At 42.5% G+C, this 18,635-nt stretch overlaps 1 protein-coding gene across 1 annotated transcript in view; it reads right to left on the bottom strand.

The window, feature by feature from the left end:
• Positions 1 to 18,635, bottom strand: part of PHLPP1 (PH domain and leucine rich repeat protein phosphatase 1) — a 167,191-nt gene that overhangs the window by 126,483 nt on the left and 22,073 nt on the right. The window lies entirely within an intron of this gene.

The following is an 18,635-nucleotide window of genomic DNA, read 5'->3' as shown; positions in this document are numbered from 1 at the left end:
CGGCTTAGGGCACCCCAAAGCGAGTATTATTCTACCATGCCTTTTATAGAGCACTCAAAGCTAGGTGAGCATAAAAGAATTTGTAACCCTCACAGAGGTGGTTGAGGAGTCGTCCGTCCCCTCATACACCTGCAGCATATATATACTTTCTTCCCTTGTTCTTGATCCATTGCTGGTCAAGCATGAAGGCTATATTTTTTTAAATAAGATTATTATTGTTCAGGAATTTGAACAAACTTCCACAAACTCTCCCTAATAGGTACTGGCTCATCTATTTCTAGCCCCTGGTAATCAAGAATTATGGCTTATACCTCTAAGAGAAAAAGAACTAGCAAACAGTGGCAAATGTCACTCTAATAATCACCCTCAACAGAAAGGAAAACGTTCCACTGAAAACAAAGTAAGCCACTGAAAACACACACACACACACACAAACATATGCACCAAACATTCAAAGAGCATGGAAGATGGAAAAGAGCTCTCTCCCCAAATTCCTGTAAACCACAAACCTTTATGTTTGTAGTTTAACTTCAAATATAAAAGTACATTTTTGAACAGGCAACTGCAACCCTGAGCCATCTGTTTATATTCACACTGTACCATTTCTTTTTTTTTTAATGGAAACACTATAAAGGAAGGGAAAACCCCCACTAAGAATATCCTCTTTAGCCCTGTGATTTAAAGTGATGTGAGAAACTATTAACAGATGCCTGTGGAAGACGAACTGTTCACAGACTTTCTGAAATAGGAGGAACCATACCTAAGTCTCTTCACAGACAAGATTCTTCAGAGCCAAACAGACCAACCCCCCCTTCCCCTTCCAAACATTCTGCTGGAGAGAAGCCAGCTAAAACTAAAGGGGTTGGGACGGTCATGATATACTGGGTACTGAACGAGAAAGAAGAGCGTATCGAAGTTATCTTCATAGCATCCTGTAGGCACTATGACAGTAAAGCCTGCATAATAATTGTTGATGAGCATGCAATATGGTTGGTAATTCTAAATTTCCCTTTAATTTTGGCAAATACCCATTCAATGTCTGTAGACTGTCTGGGACCAGGATCTACCCCTGAATGGGTACTTTCTCCCATATCAAAGGCTGGCCAATTAAGGCCAACATCTCAAGCTGTATTCCATGTGCTCCTTCCTAACTTCTGACACAAGGTGGTGGGTGACTACCAGAGGCAGGGCTTTTTCAGTGGTGCAGAATGATTTCCCCACAGAAGTTGTCCTGGCACCTAGTCTACTGGTTTTTAGGTCCCCAGAGAAACATGATTAAAAAGCCTGGGTGAATATGAAGTGTCAATGTGTTACGTCCTGCACAGGAAAATTTAAAAAAAAAAACTTCTTTATGTCAACAATGTTGTGACCTAAATTTATTATTTATTAGAACAATGTTATTGCTCAGTCCACCCTAAACCACTTTCTAGTGACTGTTCTTATCTGCTGCTTTGTTGCTAAATCTCCCCCCAAAAACCCACTTTGATTGTAGTGTTTCGCTTATTTTATTATCATTTATAGTAAGGTGCTTTGAACATACAGAAGGAGCTAATAAGGATGAAGGACATTTCTTCACAGAGAGCATAAAAAAGGAGATTCTTCAACCACAATCATATTCCCTGGCGAATGGACTTTTATCTCAAGAGGACTTCCAGGAGTAGCATACCCATAAGAACTTTTCCCTCCATTTCAGATGCTTGATATCCCTGTTTTTCATTCCAGGGTTGAAAAATCCTAAATACCCGATTGGCACAAACAAAAGCAGCCCTTGTGAAGAATTGCAAAATTTCACTGCCATTCCACCTTGTATCTATCTCTTGCTTTTTCTGCTTTTGCCTAACTACTTACGGAGTCACCCTCGTCAAAACTGGATCACAGTCTGGAATACAGTGGTTTAAAGCTGAGCAACACAAAAAGATCTCAAAACATGGGAAGAGAATGACCTCTCCCCATGCTTGCCTTGAGAGAATAAATCCATCCTGTTCTAAAGAACCATTAATCTCGTACTTTCTTAAAGCTTTTAAATGGCAATAAATTAGAACAAGTCTAGTTCTCACAGAGCTAGAAGTAAATGAGCTGACACCAAAAGTCTCAGCAGCCTTCTTTCAACAACTAACATATTCCTTAGATATTAGACAGACTAAATAGGCATCAGAGTTCCCAGCTATCAACTCCATAAGTATCTGTCCACTGAAAATTCCACGCCAACAAGAAAGGATGTGTGCATCTTACCTCAACCCTTCCTTCCCCCCCACTGCACCACCAATTGCCTATAGAAGACTGTTACTGCTTGTTATAGCTAGATCCAAACTCCATTTCACATATTTTTAAGAGGACAAACACTATCACGGATGAACTCCTGTACTGAAAAAACTCTTAAAACTAAACTATGAATCGTTCAAATATACACTGATAAAACTCTAAACACAGAAAATGCACTAATCTATTTTCACGGTATCTGCTTAACATTCTAAAGCAGCACATATACTCAAAAGCCATTAAAAATACATAACAAGGTGATTTACTGCAGTCAAGATGATTTGCTACAGTCCATCTAACCCTCGAAAGCTTTAGCCAAAACCTTGTAAGAGGGTCTGAAGAATCTTTCCAGGTCACCAAACCAACTCTGATTTTTATACCTTTCGGGCCCTGGTTAAAAAAAAAATGCTTCAGGGCTTTGATTTATTCTTCTTCTGTCTAAATTCAACTTCCGTCTAAACCACCATTTCGAAAGCTGACCCAGTATCCAATGGTTCTCTGTCTCAGAGTCGGGCCCCAAACTTGGGTCATAATTCTCTAGCAGCCCTGTTACCAGGCCAGGAAGGAAGTGGCGAAGAAACAGGTCGAGCTTGAAGGAGGCTCTTTGGTGGGCTCGATCACAAATTTCAGGTTGAGGCTGCATAACATGCAAAGTGGCCAAGAAATCAGCTGGTTGCTTAATAACGCTATTTATGTATAAAATATAAAACATGAAAATTATAAACTTGTTTATATTAACTTATGGGAAATCTCTCCATTTCTGTTGAAAAGAGAGGTAACATGAAGTTACTTTGCAAGCGCAACCCACTTCAAAAAGTACACAAACCAGTGCCCTACTCTGTATAGTATGAAGAACACATTAAGCTAGTTTAAAATATAGCTATGATTAACCAACACACACTGAAACATAGAAGAACAAGAAAAGAATGCAACGATCTCCAATTACATCATGCATAAGGGAAACATGCTAAGGCACTGTTTAAAAATGCCAGCAACAAGCATCAAGAGCTAGCCGGAAATGAACGTAGAAAAAAATTCACAAGCACAGTCAAATCTGAATGCCTATAAACACACACTCACACTTTTGTTTTTCAACTGTAGATATCACACAAGGGGCAGCATCTCATTTATAAGACTGCCCTTCCTGTCACAATCTGAAATACCAGAAATGTACACACTCTTTGTTTTAAGACATACATCTGTGACAGTTTATGCGCCCACATGTCTATGAGAGAGTCCCAAAGCAATTAACACTCATCATTTAACAATAGAACTTTTAAAGCGGCCACCCTTACTTTGAACTTGCTTAAAATATAAATATGAAAATGACCTCTATGTAGTTGCAAAGAATACAAGAAGTCTAGTCCTTCCCCAGCACATCATGTTTAGTTAATATACAGGTTCAGTTGCTGCTTGAACACTTTACAGGATGGATATAGCAAAATGTGGGCACAATCGTTCTTTTCTTTTAATAAATGGGGATGAGAAATACAAGTAATGGATACTGGGTAGGCACTATTTACCTCCTGCAGAGGCCACACAGGGAGCAAAGTTTCCCTTTTATTTGGGGGAAGAGATGCTGTTTGGCTTCAGTTTTTAAATGAGAGAGTCTGCTTTTCTCTACCTCCTTAGAGCACAGGAGATGCTCCCAAAGGGCCCAGAAGGTATCTGCCGCTGCGTTTGAATGGAGTTTCCCTTCAGAAGCAGCTGCCTCCACCGTAGGAATGTAATTAACTGGGAACTGTCCACCATTTTACGACTCCATCCGCCCCAGGCAGCATTTTCCAGTGCAGACCAAGACAGAAGTAATGCTGCTTGGGAAGAAGAAGATATTGAACACCACAGCACTCCCCGTTTAGGATGGCTTTCATTTGACTCTGGCAGACTCGGTTATACTAGATCTAGTGCTGCTGCTAGGGAAGCAAGTTAATACAGTTATTAAAAAGGCTTCTCAGTCTAGCATGGAACAGGGCCTCCTACCATGACATGGCCAACCTGGCCACCTGGATCCATGGTTTGGTAACATCGAGGCTTGACTACTGTAATGCATAGTCAACGCTGAGACTCCAGCTGATACAGAACACCACAGCTTATTTACTTTCAGGAGCTAAGCGGAGCATGCGTATTACTCCTATTCTGCGGCCACTCCATCAGTTACCAGGCTCAATTCAACGTTTTGGCTATCACGTTAAAAAAAATGGCCTTGGTCTCTCGTATCTATGGGAGCGCCTCTCTCCCTACGCAGTTTCGCTCATCTGAGCAAGACCTTCTGCAGGTGCCACCTTGCAAATGGGCAAAATCAACAGCTGCCTGTACATTTCATTCTCTGGAGTGCCCCACACCTTACGGAACACCTGCCTGAAGAAGTCAAGAACGCTCCCACTCCGCTGGCTTTCCACAATGTGCAAAACCGAATTACTCGCGAGAGCTTTTTCACACAGGTAATAAAATTGTGCTATAAGGTAATGATTCAGAAAATTGCTACGATAAAGGGGAAAGGGACCACAGACTATACTACTGTGTATTGACCGCACTCTAAGTATATTCCTACTGAGTCGTTTCCACGTTGTTTAATGTCATGTTAAATTGCTTATGTTTTGATTCGGCTTTCTGCTTGTTTTTGAATTTCTGCAACTTACACCCTATCGTATTGTTTACTGAATGTCCCAGCCCCCGATCATGGTGATTCACACTGTATAATCCACCTGGAGTCTCAGAGCGGGACCACAAAAGACGCCTGACACAGGTTGGACACTTGTCAGCTTCCCTCAAGTTTTGATGGGAAATGTAGGCATCCTGGTCTTGCAGCTTGACTCTCTGACTGCTGTCCAATGGACTTTTCAACTGTCACTTGTCCAACATTCCGCCAAGCTGCCTACATTTCCCATCAAAACTTGAGGGAAGCTGGCAAGTGTCCAACCTGTGCCTTTTGTCACTTGTAGTTCTGCTCTCAGTGAGAAGGGGAGACTATGAATAATGTTACTAATAACAATCTGTCTTTTAAGATTTTCAGAGTGCTCACAGGTTCAATAGCAGTTACTACGCAAAACAGTGCAAAAGGGGGGGGTATTCCCCCCCACACACACCATCACTGTGATGCTGCTGCACTTTGCCACAGAGCAGATAAAATGCTTTCTTTGTAGGACTGAAATGTGCCAGTTATTTATTTCAAAATAAAAGGGGAGTCCAGTGCCACCTGAACGATTAACAGGATTTATTCCATCATAATCTTTTGTGAGTTAGAGCTCACTTCATCCGAGGCATGGCACATACATGAGGCTCCCAAAACAATTAGATTCACAATGCAAAGACAGTGGAGGGGGGGGGGGCGGTGCTGCAAAAAAAACCTGGTTGAAACCCTCCGGTACAAACAGTAATTGGTTTAGTGCTCATTAACCAGCTTCTCTGTAAGCATCTCTGCTCCCATCCCTGCCCTGCTCTTATGTTGTGAACACTTAAAAGGGCATCAGTCTAACAGATGTACACGCCAATGCACCTGACGAAGTGCACTCCGACTCACAAACGCTTATGCTGGAGTAAATTTTGTTTTCAAGGTGCCAGCAAACTCTTGTTTGATTCTACTGGCACAGACTAACACAGCTGCCCATATGGAATTATTTTTCTCAAGCAATTCAAAATACTAGAAAACACATGTATTGATATAGATTCAGAAGCTAGGACAAGCATTTCTTCATTTCTTACTAACTCTTTTTACTGGCACTAGGAAAGAGAGAATGGATACAACCTCACCCCCTTGACTACCCACCCCTTAAAGGAGGTGCTATGATCACTGATTCTCTTACATCCAGCTTGCTGAATCACTTCCATTCAGCTTGCTGTTGAGCTTGGGAGGGAAGGAAGGGGAGAGGGAGCAGAGCCAATTCCTTTCCCTCTAGAGAGGCTCCATCACTGGATTGTCAACTACTGCAGAAGCGAGCCCGCTTTAGCCCATTCTCCCATCTACACGACAGGATGGCACCGTGCCCAGAGACAAATTGGTTTGTTAAGCTTGCAGCAGCATCCACCTGTGCTCTAGGGGGAGGAAAACAACCCGCAGGAAACAGATTCCTGCCTGGAGACATCCTCCTTAAAAAGCCATGCCACGTGCCGAGAGAGAGAGAGAAAACAGAAAATATCTACACAAGGGAAGATGCAGCAGGCACCAGAGATTACAATATACATGGGGGAACAGGCACTAGGTGCTAGCAGTACCTTCCCCAAGATCTAAAAAGCACCAGCATGCATACTGCCCAGTACATAGTTGGCATGGATAAAAAGCCACAAGTTAGAACAATATTGTGGGAAAGGGCTTTGTTCATGCTGGAAGGTCATAGGAACACTCTTGCTTAAGCAACCATTGGCCGAACTATTTTGCTTGTTTTATTTCTCTTTCCCTCTGGTAATTCACACAGCCAGCCGCAACAATAGTTATCAAGTGATAACCGCCCCCCTCCAACCCCAATGGTTCCAATATCCACGTAACCCCAAGAGGACTAGCAATCCTCTAATCATGGTTAGGAATGGGAAGCAGGCTTGTTTGATTCCTCCCCTTTAACTACTATGGAGGCTTCAGTCTGTATCAGTGCTAAACACAGTTAAGATAAACGGGGCAGTAACCACACATCCAGGGTTTGCAATCCAATTTCAATCTTGGTTTGCTTTAAGCATCTTTAGTACCATTCCAGACCAAACATTAAGATACGGTTAACCTAGGATGGTACACAGGTATCAGCACTTTCCTAATCTCCTAACTATGGTTAGAAATTGGGATGCTTATGTCTCCATAGAGCTACATCTCACAGATTTTTTCAGTCTTAATCCATGATAAAATCTGGCCGCGTGATATCATTTAGCACTTCTTTATCTTTTCAGGACAGGCACTGTCTATACAACTGAGATAAAATGTTTTTATATATTATATGTAAGATTAAGAACCCTTCTTCCCCTGTATTTCTGCTTTGTACAGGCAGCGCAATCCTAAACATCTGATCATACTTCTGAATAATCATGAGTTCAGTGGGACTTACTCCCTAGTAAGCAAATATAGCCCCAGACATGGATTGCCCGAGTGAGCCTGATCTCGTCAGATCTCAGAAGCTAAGCAGGGTCGGCCTTGGTTAGTAATTGGATGGAAGACCTCCAATGAATACCAGGGCTACAGAGGCAGGAAATGGCAAACCACCTCTGTTAGTCTCTTGCCATGAAAAACCCCAGCAGGGGTCGCCATAAGTCAGCTATGACTTGAAGGCACTCACCACCACCACCAAACAAGTATAGGCCTGTGGCCTTAGAAATTATCCAAGCTCACCACTCTTAAACTGATGATCAGGATCCCCAAGAAGGTAGTATCCCAAGAAGAATTTTTTCCCAATAATGAACATTCAGAGGAGGAAGGGGGAGGGGGGGGAAGACATATGATAGAAAACCAGCCAGTTTGGTGTAGTGGTTAAGAGCACAGAACTCTAATCTGGAGAGCCGGGTTTGATCCCCCACTCCTCCACGTGAAGCCAGATGGGTGACCTTGGGTCAGTCACAGCTGTCTTTGAGCTCTCTCAGCCCCACCCACCTCACAGGGTGTTTGTTCTAGGGATAATAATGGCATACTTTGTAAGCCACTCTGAGCGGGCATTAAGTTGTCCTGAAGGGCAGTATAGAAATCGAATGTTGTTGTTATTGTCATCGTCGTCGTCGTCGTCATCATCATCAAACAAGCAAATTGCTTAACTAGAAACAATTTCCAGGCCCATTCATAATTCTGCTCTCTTTTTTCTTAAAGGTCCCAAAACGAGAAAAATCACTCGTTTCCTAGAACTTTGCAATCTTCAGTGTGACTAAAGCCATTCAACTTTGCCCCAGCAAGTGGCACAGTTATGTAAAACATTCACCATGGTATTTGCTAGCCAATGCTAGCCAAGTTAATGACACTAACTAGATACTAGAAATAGCAAATGCCTCTGAACCAAAGGGAAGAGAGGAAGTTATGAGGCAGTGGTGGGTGGGGGTCCCCTCTGGGGTTGCAGCATTCTCCAGAGTTCCACTCCCCTGGGAAAGGCAGCCTCAGTGCAGGCAGAGCAAGTTCGAGGGAAGCTTTTCAGTGCCTCCCATTTTTCCTCTTTTCGGGCCTCCTCCTGCCCTGGTATTGCCTAGCTGCTGGAGACTATCCAGCCACTCCCTCCTCCTTGGCTGTCTGGGATCCATCCTATAATGGTGTAGGCCCAGAACCAGCCCCCAATCCCAACTCACTGGCCCCAGTTCCAACTCGTCGTATTAAACTCCTTCACCTGGGAGAGCTTGGCTTGCTAATGAGGAAATCCCCATCGTTCTCCCAGGGCAACGTCTCCTCAGAGATTATCAGGTCTCCCTTTTCCCTGCCTCCACCAGCTGGGTAAGTGTGGCCTCTTAGGAACAAAAGCAGAGCCAGTTTGCCAATGCCACTCATCCCACAAGTCCGTGCTCCCTTGAGGAGCCCCTAATATGGAGTGGGTGCTCATCACCATGCCGCCTGGGGCAAGATGCCCACCAACTCTTCTTGGATAAGTCTGGGGAGTGCAGAGGCAGACTCCGGACACAAGCATCAAAACTGCCTTAACTCCACACCCCTAATGAGGTTTCCAAACACAAAACCTGCAAAAAATCACAGCATTATGTGAGCATATAAAAAACACCCAGACCTCTAATGAAAGCCTACCCTGAGTGATGCAAAGACTTAAGCTTTTTAATCAAAAAGACATAGCCAGCTGTTTTGAACAACTGGAGGGGGAGCGGACAGACACAGAGAGAAAGTAGTAAGCAAACTGAATGCACTTTTGGCCGTAACCAAGATCATAACCCCATTTTACCTCTCCCACCTCAGTCCTTCCACTAAATTAATTTTATGGCTCACCGTGCATTGCGTAAGCTTGTATCTCAGGAATGCGACAAGAACTCCTCCTGGCAAGTCCTGCCTCAACTCGAGGCTGATCCACCCACCCACCCACCCACCCCAACACAGTTCACTCTGCCCACCTTGCAAAGGTTGATTTAGGTCTACCACTAGAAACCGTTCTAAAACAAGGACTTGAGACTCAGCAAGGTGAACAGAGCTCATCAACAAAGCTACAAAAACAAAAGATATTGTTGAGAACCAAGAAGGCTCATAGGCTGCATTTAACTTGGTGGGCCACAAGTCATGTGGTAATGTGGAGTGAGAAACTTTTACAGAAAATTTTCCACTGCTATTATTCTTGCCGTGGAAACTTTTTTGCCCCCACGTAGGTAAACAAATAGGCTGTTTATCTATAACTGTCAGGGCTGTTGTGCTGCAAACCAAACATGCTAGATGGGCTAAATATGGGATATGAAGCATGGACAAACCCCGCGCTTGTAAATGGGACATTTGCCTTCATTTGCTAACATTATTTAAATGATTCATATTCTAAATCTGAAATTTTTCTGGAAAATTTCCAATTCAAGTTTTCCCCGGAAAACCCACATCACTGAAACTGTATAGGCCTGTTTTACCAACGATGAACATTGAGCTGAAGGGTCTTGGCTCATCAAGGGAACTGCATTCTCATTTTGCTTGCCTGTAACAGTTTGTTTACTCCCCCCCCCCCAACTCTCATGCCTCAGCATTATGTCATGTTAATGTAAGCCAATTTCCGAACAGCCGCCACAGGCTTTATTATTTATTCAGGCATGAACACCCGTGTAGTTTCATGCACTGTATCTTGCCAACCTGAATGTTACGTTAACCGGCAACATGCACAGAGCAGGCTAGGAAATAAGAAATTAAGTCATTTATAAATCAAACAATTATATAAAATATTACTTCTACAAAACTGGTTTGTTGTGACACATGCATTAAAGGAAAGCGAGCAAGGTGTAATCCTACTTTCAACAGAAGAAAATATTTTCATCCCAGTATATATCCCATGCAATCCCCAGGATCTTCCGTTGAAAAGGACCGGGCAGTTTATCTGAGCCCCGGGAGAGCTGCTGTATAGATAATACTGACCTTGACGGACTGATAGTCTAATTCAGGATAATGCAGCTTCATTTGTGTTCAATCCAGCCTGGTTATTGTCATCAAGTGGACATGATCTTCTAATAAATCTCTGATCAGCATTACGACTACGCAATGACATCTGACATAGCCCCAAGATAAAAAGAAAGCCAAACACCTGTTGAAGATGTTACTAAAATTCAGGACGGTGGGTCACTGGCGGCGATCAAACATTCTTTGAAATTAAGAAAGCCCCTGCTTAAGTTGCAGCCTTTTTATTACCATATGCAATCAGTGGACAGCCATGGCAAATCCTGCTCCTAAGTCCTCCCCAAATCAGGATCTCCACGTGTACCTTTCATTTAGAAATTGTCCCATTCTGTCCTGCAATTCTATAGAAGTGATTCCCAAGGTGACGTCTGAGGGCACCAGGGTGGCCACCATTTTTTCCATGTGCCTACTTGCTTCCTCCGCAAAACACCTTCAGAGCAAAGAACCGGGCCTGGCTTTCTTCTACTTCGTCAAATCGAGAGGTGTTTCAGAAGATCGCAGGAGGCATCACCTTTGAGCTTGCAGCGTGTACCCATTGCCCTTCATCATAGAAGGATGCTTGGTTTGAAACCTCCAACCGTGTAATTTCCCACCCTGTCTGATTGTATGTTCCCATTTCTTGGAGCCATGTATCAGTCTGCTCAGCAGAGCAAAAGAGTTCAAAAGAAGAAGGAAGCAAGGGCCACTTCACCACAGCAACTGACCTCTTTAGGACAAAGAGCAAGGCAGTAATTCTTGATGCAATTTCATAATGATGTCTAATTCTAACTGAAGATGTGAAGGGCTGGAAAAGAGAACCTGAACTGCAAGACACACAAAATATCTCAAGCGCAACACATCCAGCAACTCAGGACTCACCTCAACTACATTCATGTAAATATGAAAAGAAAGCATGCCACGTTTGCAAAAAATAAGAGAAGAAACAAGACTGGTAGTCTGCTACTCTGATCGTTCACACTTTGCAAGACCTTCAAAACTAGGCATACTCTGAGGAAGACGCTTGTTCGAAGGGTGGGGAGGAGAAAAGAGGCCACTAACATTACTTTAATGCTGTTTAAAAAAAAAAAAAAGCTTAGGCACTAGTATATTCTTCATTTATGTAAGTTTTTCCTAGATGCCTGATGAGTTGCTCTGTAATTTGCCCATACCACATTTTCCTATACGAATTAGGAAGTGGGGGCTTTAAAAGAATATTCAACTTCTACGTTCCTGTGTTACCACTCCAAAAAAAAAATCAAACACCCAATTTATTCTTGTTTTCAAGGAACGCCAGATCTAATTTCCTGGGCTGCCTGGCAACAGGGTTTATTACATTTGTAATCTCTCCTCGAATCTACATTTCTCCTCCCTCCCTCCTCCTTAAATCCCCTCATGAGTTGTGAAACAGCTGATATGGTTAGCCTTGGCTTTTTATTAATAACCTTCAGGGCCTTTTAAAAAAAATTCTTCTGGGCGGGGACAATCACACTGACCAGCCTCTGTTCTTAAACCACATAAAACATTAGACCACGACCTTCATGCAAAACAGCTGTAAGCAAGAATTAGCTTTTTATTTTTATGTTTTATTATAACAAAAGTGAGAAAGTATGACAGGCCAGTCAGTCCTAACTTAATTTCAAGAAGGGTGAACTGCCCTTCAAGCCAAATAATTCAAAAACACAAATAATAGTCTCAGGTGAGGAGGAATATAATCATCATCATAAGCTTGATGAAGCTACATGCGATTCCCTAATGTATCCAAGGCCATTTCCACACGGGTTATCTGCCCCAGATTCAATGCTTTGAGGAAGCAGGTTTCTATCGTGCTTCCCCACAGTATTATCATGCATTCATGATCTCCTGGGTTCCCCTGACTTTTCTCCAGTCTTTCTCAAACCTGGTTTGCTCTGAAATTTTGAGAAAGATCACAATTAAGACCAGACACCTGCTGTATGGGTGGGGAATTTTGGATTTTCCTGCCCAAAGGCAGCAATTTTTCACAATCCCCATTCCTCCAGGGGCCTTTTAATTTTTTTAAATTGGCCCTATTGTTATATAACTATAACAGTACATCAGTTGGTGTGCCAAGACCTCTGAATTTCCAACGTACATTTAAAAGAAAAAGTCTCTAGCCCCTTCCATTGCAGAGCTATAAGGGGAAAAGGCATCGCTCTGCAACAGAAGGGGCTGCAGACTTCCGGAACAGCAACAGGGACTGTCCCTGTGTAGAAACCCCCAAAGAGTAAAACTAAAGTGGATCCAGCTAATCTGTGAAGCAGGAGCGACGATTTGGAGTCCGGTGAATATGCACACAAACACTTTCAGATATCACAGATAAGATTATTTCTCTCCTCCAAGATGGCAAGTGAGCCACCATGATTGATCACCTCCATAAACTTTTACTGTCACCTCAAAACACTGTGCTTTTATTTTCAGCAGTGTGAGAGCAAGCGAGCGACAAACACACACATGCACGCTTCTATGACTGTCTATGTGGAAGGCTGACCCATGCAGTAGCAATTCCACCCTCCCACTCAAACTCATTTCATCATGCCTTCACCACCTCAGTAGTCCAAAATTACCACAAGTTAGTAACACTGACTAGGATACCAAATCAGAGATTCTCAGTTGCAATAGCTTACTACGTTTCCTCATAGATGTTCCATTCATAGCCACATTTCCCGTCCTACTTCCACTTTATCTATTTTCAGCAATTCAGAACCACTCTACTGCTTAAGCAGAGATTACAAATACTGACTACGGAAACACAGCACTAAAATGTTATGCTTCCCCCGACCACCCATCTCCTACCAGCTCTGGTTCATTCTTCTACTACCACATACATAATATGGCTAATAGAGTACATCAATGGGGAATTAGTTCACCATCTGTACATCCAAGCTTTGAGGGCGCAGATATTGAAAATTGTGATGACAAGAATTCTGTTTTAAGAAATTAAATCTTGCAACTAGAGTTTTATAGCTGCAGCCACGCAAATTAGTGCACAGTCACTTAATTACTCAGCCTTTGTTATTAACAGCATATATGCCTGGCCCATTGTTTCACAGAAAAGACTTTGAATATTAGGCACCAATTTTGGCTTCCTTAAGAACCTCAGCTTATGGCATAAATGTGTGTGAAATGCCTGGCTAAATCCTTGAAGAGACAGAGGGGATCTTAGTACGATCCTAGTATTTGAGGAATAGCGACCAAGTTTTCCTCTTAGTGAAGAGGAACAGATTATGCAAAGTTAGTCTATCTGCGTAACTGTTCATTTATTGCATACCGTGGGCATTCTCGACCAAACAGATGTGCAGATCTACAAACTGGATCGAGAAGGTGCACAGGACAGACTCATTACAAACCAAATTATGACATTAAGAGAGAGAGAGGAGAAAGAGAGAGAGAGAGCTGCTACTACTAAAAAACTAGAGAATACAAATACTTGGATCTGGCCTGGCCTGCCAAGGCTTTGATTCAGGACAATCACTTTGTGCAAAATCCAAAATAATCACTCTCTCAGAAGTAAGAGAAGGTAAAAAAATATTCACAAGAGCCCTGGGCAAGACGATTCATCTGCATGCTCACTCATCATATGGGGTGGGGAACGGGCAAGAGCGTGAGGGCCAGGACTCCAGCCCCCACGTGACTGCTAGGTCATCTGCACGGTGCTGCTTTCCAAACGCTGCTGATCGTGGGAAGGGGTCTTGTGTGCGGGCACTTCCTCTACATGTTCACACTTGCCAAACCATTTGGAAAGTGGTCAGAGGTAGGGTGCAGGGCTAGTGAGCTCGTGCCCATTTTCCCTCCCTACACAGCCAGACAACATGCAGACTAGTTTTCTGCTAACTTAAGGGCTAGATTACAGCCTGTTCTCCATACTGTATGTCAAATAGTCCTCACTTCTGCAAATATTCTCTCCAGTCTGCCAGCAATGGGCGGGAGGGGGGGGCTGTCAAAGAAGGAAAGGTACAAGCTTTAAAAGCGTTTTATGTTGCCAAACAACACAGATCACACCAAGGTACAATGGTTCAGCAAAGGAGACTTGTGCTTCTTTTGCAGCATAATTATAGCAATGTGTTGGCCAGTATGTTTTATTTAAGTTCTAGGCACACTAAAACAATTTCTAGGGTCTTGACTACAGAATGAAAAGTTGTCAGGGCTGCAAGTATTACTTTTTTTTTAAAAAGTCAGTAGATTAATCAACCAGAGCTTTAAATAGACCAATCGATAGGGATAGATTTAAATCAGATTAAGTAATTCACTTACTTGTCCCAGTGAATTATTATAATAAGCAATTAAACAAAAATATATTAAAGGTAGCATTTCCTCTAACAATGGGGCTTGTTGTATACTTGAACTACAACTGATCCTACACTGTGTTCAATAACAAAAAGAATGAGTCATGTTGAAACTCCGTAAAATTCAAATTTCAATTATTAGCATCCCTGTAGTGAGTCTTAGACTGCAAAATGTATTAGAGAATTACTTACAGCTTCCTCACAGCAACACTATTGGCATTTCCTTTGTTTAAAAACAACAAAACAGGTTAGGCTGGACCATGGCAACATGCAAGCCAAAAGCTAGCACATGAAACGTGAAACCATGGTTCAAGCCTCACCTCAACCACCAACCTACTCGGTTGCCTTAGGCAAGCTACCATTCTCTCTTCCTTCATTTTCAAAATGGGTACAATAACACTAACCTACTTTGCAATGTTATTGAAAGGATTGCTGCAATTACATGCAGAACAGTTATGCTGCGCTGTATTAGTATGCAGCTCAACCCCCTGTTCCAAATAAAAGATTTGTATTTAGATATTTCTCCCCTAACTTTTCACTACCAAAGCCGCGTTCTCCATTGTTCGTCCTTGCTCCATTTTATTCACACAACATCCTGTGAGATAGAGGAGGCTGAAAAGTAACTGGCACAAAAGTCTCCAAATAACCCTCCATGGTAAAGTGGGGGATCAAACCTGTGCTTCCCAGATCTCTCGTGTTTCTCATTCAACATCCATGGTATGAGATTCCACAGCCACCCTAAGCAGCCCAATAAAGTATTAAGCCATCACTACTTTTACCCTCTACCTCTAACATCTTTTGATTCACCTCAGCCTACTAAGTGAGTATTTGGTGAACATTTGGTTTGGTAAGCATTTGGTTAAGTAAGCATTAATTCTCCCTTTTGAAAACTGGCTGGGCACATATACCCTTGTGTTATCGCATCACACTGTATCATGTCATACGCTTCCCTGAAGGATTAACACAGGGTTCCAGTATATGAGGGGGTGAGGAAAAGGCTTCTAGTTACTGTTTCTAGTCATCTGTTTCTAGAAATCAAGTACTGGTGCTCCTTACTCAGATTTCCCCCCTCAGGTTTAAAAAAGTCAGACCCCGCTCTTTCCTTATAAGACTCTCCTTCTAAAGCTTCGCTTCTCCACAGGACTTGCTAAATGTGTTCTCAGCGTCCTGCTCAATCGAGGCACCCAAACCTATTTCGATCTTCGCTCACAAATTAAGCCGTTTACTAACAGGCGCTGAGGAATCCCACAGAAAGTTATTCTTAAAACTGTGTCTCTCCCCCACCCACGCTTGCTTTTTTTTTTTTAAAGGCCTTCTCTTACCCACATCTCAGCCCCCTCCCCACCACCCCTTGTCCACTCCTGAATGAATGTGAGAACTTCCTGCACTCGGAACAGCATGAATAGGCCTGGCAACTAGCCAAGGAGATAGTACAGGCCTATGAATGTCCTGAATTCAGCTTCTGTGCAGCCGCTAAATTAAAAGCAATTCAAAGGCTTCACAAAGGCTGGACTATTTAATGGATTCAGCCTTTTATTTGATAATATAATTAGGCAGCATACAAATGAAAAAAGTCTTTTCCAAGTGTCTGTGCTAAACAAGCAGGCCCAGTGACTTCTCCTGACGCTCTTCCCTTTTCCCTGAGACGACATCATTATCGCAATTTTGCAAACATTTTTTAAAGTCAAGATAAGGTTTGGAGCAACTTGTAAAACGGCCCACAATCCTTTGCTGCAACATTTAGCTTGGCAAGGTACCTTCTCCCCAGTCCCAAAGGGCTCTGAATACATTCCCGCTATCTTTACTGACAAGTCAACTTATACATGCTGTTCTCGGTTCCTGTGGCTGAATTGATGCATTGCCTTCAACCTTACAAGAGAGAGGCGCTTCTCTGCAAATCAGAGATAGGCCTCAAGACACTTATACCAACACATATAGGCAAGCAAAAACACCAAGGGAAGTTAACTCCTCAGAACTGTCAATGGTAGGGTTTAATAAAAAGGCCCATTATACAAATTCAATTTCAAATGGATCAACAAGGGGGTGGGGAGTCAGAACTTCCCAATAGCCACTTTCTACAATACACTTAAGAGCTACACATTGTTGCTCAGTATTAGTGACAGACAGCAATTTATACAACACTGACCATGAGTCAGTCCCACGGTCTCTCTCATGCACACAAAGGGTCAAGAACATCATCTATTTGTATTTATCTGTTGTCATGGAGTTTCTCAAAATATGGATGAGGGGGGCAGTCACTTGAATGCCTCTTTGTTGAGGTAGATCCCTCTACACAGAGCAGTTTTCCACAGGGATGAGCTTCTACTGGGAAGTTCGTCGCCACACCATTGCCAAAGGTTCTGGATGGGAGACTGGTATACCAATTCTGCAATGGGTGGACCAAACTATATAGTGAGGCACAACTGCATAAACATCTCAACATGTCAATCACCTGCTGGATGGTTCCAACAGCATCCACATGGATGGGGGAACCACAGCAAGAGAAAAAAAGCTCTCACCCTCAAAAGACATCTCCTCCAGATTAATCACGGACAACCCTCCAGATTAAACCCTGTGCTTAGGAGTAAAAACAACTGGATGCACATTATTTGAAATACTGATGATTTGAATATAGGACATGCTGTTATACTGTTTATGCAATATTAGAGGATCATAATATAGCTGATTCTGTCTGTCTTAACATCCTGCCAGTTCTCCAGTCCACAGTTTAAATGCCTTTAGGTTTGCTGTATAATGTCAAGTCCGATACAGCAGCCTTTCAAAAGTGATTTAGTGCACAACGTTGTTAGGTATGCAAATAGGACAGGACCATTTTTGTTTTACAATTCAAAACTGGGAATCGCCAGCCCCCACTCCAAGCGCCATGCAATTAAACAGGGATACTCAATGCTTGCCAGTACAGTAGCTCCAGCTTTTCTCTGTGTTTATTCAGAAGGTTTGCTCTACCTTCTGACCTAGTTACCTCCTCTTAAAAGGTTTTTGTTGGTGCAATTTCTCATTCCACACTACTTGCCACAGGGATTTTACTAGTCTGTCACTTGCTGTCCCTGTTGTATATAATTTTAAGTTGAACTAAAATTGTGCAAAAGCACAAAATTCATTCAGAATTAATGGAAAATGAAATCAAGGATGGGGAAAAGACGACACAAAGGTTATGTCAGACAAAAAATGCAAAAGCCAATTCTACTCAGTCAAAAGAAAGAAGTTTGGTCACTGAAAGGCAGTAATCATGATGGCCTGTTAGTGATTAGTGATTCATACTCATCTCTACCTATTTAAGTTCTCAAGTTTTATTGGGAGTTCCTGACTCCTTCCAAGTAAAGGAAGAGCCCTGGCTAGATCAGACCAAAGACAGTTGTGGTGAAATGGATCAGCCCGGGAGGTGACCTCTTCTGCGGATATGGTACTTTTCTCTTGCAGTTCTTCAATCCTATCCCAAGTGCATCTCCTTGTTTTATTAGTAATCACAGCTGTTAGATTCAAATGTTATCATATTTTGAAACTGACTTACTGACAGAACTATTCAGTCCACCATACTTCTGATCTGCCTCGAGCCCCAGCGAGAAAGTCAGACTATAAATGAACATAGAATAAATCCATGTAACCCAGCATGCAGTCTCATATACTTCTGGGCAGCCAACAAGGAAGACAAGATGGCCACAGCCTTCCCCTTTTTACTGCCATCAGCCTCTGGTGTTTAGAAGCATACTACCTCTGAACATAGAGGTTCCTTTCAGTTATCAAAGCTACTCATCACTGATAAACCTACACTCCAGAAATGCGTTTAATTGCCTTTAAAAAAATCTAAGCCACACTTTTGTCATTAAGCTGTTTATTAGGCTTTCAAAGTAGTTAGAATACTACATAACATATAATTAATGTAAAGATTACCATCTAAAAACATAATAAACATGGAATTCACCTTCTGGCAGCACCCACGTAGACTGACAGATGTTTTGGATATAGAGTCTATAGGTCAAGTGCTTGCTAAATCTCATACCTAACTGCCAACTGAATGGCATTGCAAAAAGAAAAATATC

The sequence above is a fragment of the Eublepharis macularius genome, chromosome 7 (genome assembly GCF_028583425.1).
Source record: "Eublepharis macularius isolate TG4126 chromosome 7, MPM_Emac_v1.0, whole genome shotgun sequence".
Taxonomy (NCBI): domain Eukaryota; kingdom Metazoa; phylum Chordata; class Lepidosauria; order Squamata; family Eublepharidae; genus Eublepharis; species Eublepharis macularius.
Note: the sequence above shows the minus strand (reverse complement) of the source record. Positions and strands in the feature narration are given on the sequence as shown.